Below are 4,134 nucleotides of genomic sequence, written 5' to 3' on the forward strand. Positions count from 1 at the left end.
CTGCAGCCCAGGCTGCCCTTGAGCTTCACATTCCCCACCAGCCCCTCCTTGTTGGTGAGAACAAGGTCCAGCATAGCACCTCTTCTCCTTGGCTCCTCTACCACTTGGAGAAGGAAGTTATCATCGACGCATTCCAGGAACCTCTCGGATTGCTTACGCCCTGCCGTGTTGTCCCTCCAACAGATATCAGGGTAAAAAGACGTGTTGAACACGCAGACCACATAGATGACTGCATGCCCATTGTCAGAACATTTCTGATTAGTATATGTTTAGAAAAAACAAGCTCTGCACCAATTTTTTCTAATGCTATGACATCTAAAAGACGTGTTGAACACGCAGACCACATAGATGACTGCATGCCCATTGTCAGAACATTTCTGATTAGTATATGTTTAGAAAAAACAAGCTCTACACCAATTTTTTCTAATGCTATGACATCTTCATCTCCAAATTCTCGCAAACGAACCTGAATGGCCTGAAAATGTGTCGGTCACAGAGGTTGGTGATAGAGTCAGAATATGACATTAGAAAAAGGCACTTTTTTTAAGATGAAAAAGTAACTTTCATCTTAAAAATTATTAATCCACTCTCCTCCTGGAGCTGGAGTTCCATGAAATGAGAGGGATTAAACAGAGTATGATGGCATGTTGCTAAGTGCTAGCCATTTCACTACAGGGGCAATTTGTCAAACGTATCTGGTACAGTATGTAAGGTAGTGGCATTACAAACTTGTCTTAGAAGAGTGCATTTAAGTATCACTGCACAAGCGTATGTAAGAGCTCTGGTACCACTACCAAATTATGCAGTATTTCATGTCTATTTCATCTCTATGGGGTGTACAAGACTGTATTTAACAATATTTTAATAAAATAATTGTCACACAAAAATTTTATTGAAGACAAGAGTTGACAATGGTTCAATAAGTTTGCACATCTGAAGCAAAAGTAGTATTGTCCAAGTCACTGTGAATGTTAAAATACAGCATTCAGAGATCCAATCTGATATTAAATGGTATTAAATCAGAGCTCTATGATGAATTATATTCTTGCAATAAAAAAATTATTCTAATGTCTTATTCTTTTTTGTTATATCATGCTTTTACTATTTAATAAATCATTAGAAATGAAAGATATTTTATGGAAGAAAATAAAGCTTTATGTTTCAAAACAGACTGCTGTCTTGGGTTGTTCTGATATTTTTACAAGAACAAATAAAATGTTCTTGAGGAATTGCACGGTTTTTGAATGTGTAAAATCTTATGCAATTATTTCTGAAATTATATCAGACATGATATTCCATATGAAGGTGGGTCATGCAAAATCTTCCATCTATAGTCCTGACCTTCCTATGAGGGGGGGCCCTTTGCAATTGAGAACTGACACCTCAGAAACACGCATGATGAATCTTCCTTTGCAGGAGAAAATACAGCTGCCTTGGTTGATGTGTGAAGCAGTAAGGCTCAGGAGCTAGAAAAGAAGTTTAAGTATCTCCGTGAATGAACTTTAATTTATTAGGTATTTTTTTTCTGTCATGTATGCTTGAGAATGTTGTGCATGTTGTCAACAGAGAGTTATATATTCTTTGCTGTAGCTGGTAGCTATAAGGTAATCTGCCCCAGTGCCCTGATAGGATAGAGAATGAACTAGTGATTTAAATTCACAAAGCATTCTTTTAGTCACACTGATGGTCGAATTTAACATGGACTGCTCACACAAAAGGTGGATATACCTTCGTTGATTTAACCACAACTTGTGATTAATATGGAGGTCATCACTGGGGGGACAGAAGACTACACTTCTTCTACCAGCAGATTAAATTTCAAAGGTAATTGGAAAAAAAAAAAAAGAATCAGATTTATTAAATCCCATTTGTTTACTATTTACAGTAAAATTGTTTTTTAAAGGCCACATAATCCATGAAGACTATGTTTAGCAATTTAAATGGTAGCCTATTTAATAAATGAGGACTCAGTCTCCTGCGCCTTGGCTGGTCATGGAAGTGGTTTTGTGTCCCTTTCACAAACTCGTCCTAATATTAGGGATAGACAAAAGTATGTCTCACATCAAATGAACATTTCTTCTTTCTCTGTATTCATATATGTAACATCCAGATAATACATGCAAATATCTGTGAAATAATTTCAGGAACAGGTACGTAAGTATTTTCTTTTGGAAGGAAGCGTCCCATTTTGTTAGGCATTAATGTAAACAATGTATGGGAAACCCTTGGGAGCTGCTGATCAAAATACCTTTCTGTTGATAACTTGGTTTAGTAGATGAGACAAAAAGCTTTTCCCCTTGAAGCTGTTGGCTTAAATGAGTTCAAGGTGAGTGCTAGCTTGGGGAAGGCTCCAAAGAAATGAGTGGCTTCATTTCTTGTAGAACTCCCACACCATCAAGTTCAACATGTCCCTGGTAGAAATGTTTGTATTCTTAACAGTCTTGGCAAAGTGATGAAAAATGGCATGAGCTGGATTACACGCTATTCTTTTCCAACTACAACTAACTCTTCGAGCTCAAGAAAGAGGACTGCAAATACCTTATCTGCTTATTTACTTTAGAAGCTACACTTTCTGAAGTCACTCCATAACTGAATGAACTGCATTTCCCCATGTTAATAGTTTCAAAATCTGTATTTTCAGCCTTGCCACTCACAAAAAAAAGGAAAGACACAGAAATAATTCCGCCAGCTACATAACTCCATGAAGGCTGCAGGTTTATCCTATTAAGGACAGTATTTAATTAGAAGTAATGCATGGAACTGTTTTCTAATAAACACTGTAAAGGTCATATAATTAGATATTTTATTAGAAATAAATATTCTTATTTTGTTATTCCCCCTTTCCATTCATGCTGTACTGATTTGTACTGAGAGTTCTTTTGCTAGTTAGCTGTCTAAGGAGAAAGGGGTTTCTGTACGTGTGGGATTCATTCCTTGTATTAAAAGAGAGGCAAGATTTCATCTGTTTTTCTGTGGATGCACATTGGATTTAAGGGCTTTTCAGTTCCCTTTAGTCCTTATGCTCATCTTTCCTGAAAGTATCAGGCAGAAGTGATGACGTGCCATCATTCCCTCACCACCAGGCCTGATGTTGTAAGTCATATAAAACAAGGAACAAATCTTTCGGCTCTGCTTTCATTCCTTGTTTATACAACAGAGTCATAATCAATGAGTAGTCTGATCTAAAGAGAAATAGTAGCAGCTCCCCAGCGTACCAGACCCATGCAAGATTGAGTGTTGATGCCTTCTGGAGGAATTTCTGTGGTCCTTTTCACTGTCTTGCAGAATAGGTGCTGCCTTACAGCCACAGACTGGTTCCTGCTCTGATTTCCGATACTTTCAACCCACTACACTTTTCAGCTTTCTACTCTTATCTGTCCGTGCTTGAACTCAGGAAAAAGAGCATTAAACACAAGTATTTCAAGCTTAGTATAAAATTCTCATTTGAAATAAGGAGCTATAGGTTAGGAATTCCCTGCACACTGCTTAGCTGCGATTTCAGGGCATGATTAATTTCTCAGTGCAGATCATCAGGCAGACACCCGCAGGGGTTCCTTACTTGTGCTTAAAGCAGAAGATTGAAACAGAGGAGTGCTCATTTATAGGTGAGATCGTAATTTTAATATTGAGATACACCAGCAATTTTTTCTCCATATCAAGAGCTACCATTTAGATTTATATGCAGTTTTCCGGCATGTTCCTTTCAGATGCTGAAGTATGAGTATCGGGATTTCTAGGAAAATGCCATATGCAACCAGAAAACCAATTTGCAACGGAGAGAAATGCATTGAAATGCAACGCTTTCTCACAAAACTTCATTGCCAGAGCTTTGTCTTACCCTCCCTCGCATTGCTGCTGACCTCTCAGCAGCAGCCACACGAGCTGAGACGCACGAAACATTTGCAGCCGGTAATATCCGATGATAACCTTGACTGTGACATACATCATCATTACTGCTCCGTAAGGCGGGAGGGACCCGCGAGCGCAGCGCGCCCGGGACCTGCAGGCAGCGAGAAGGGGCGGCCACTCCGTTCCTCTGCCTAACGCTCTGCCCTTTGGGATTTTCCCTCCCGCCCTTGCCGGGGTGTGACCCTCCTTTCCTCCCAGCCCCCGGCGGCCCCGCGGTCCAGCCCG

Source organism: Aptenodytes forsteri, unplaced genomic scaffold (assembly GCF_000699145.1).
Source record: "Aptenodytes forsteri isolate BGI_AS27 unplaced genomic scaffold, ASM69914v1 Scaffold45, whole genome shotgun sequence".
Lineage (NCBI taxonomy): Eukaryota > Metazoa > Chordata > Aves > Sphenisciformes > Spheniscidae > Aptenodytes > Aptenodytes forsteri.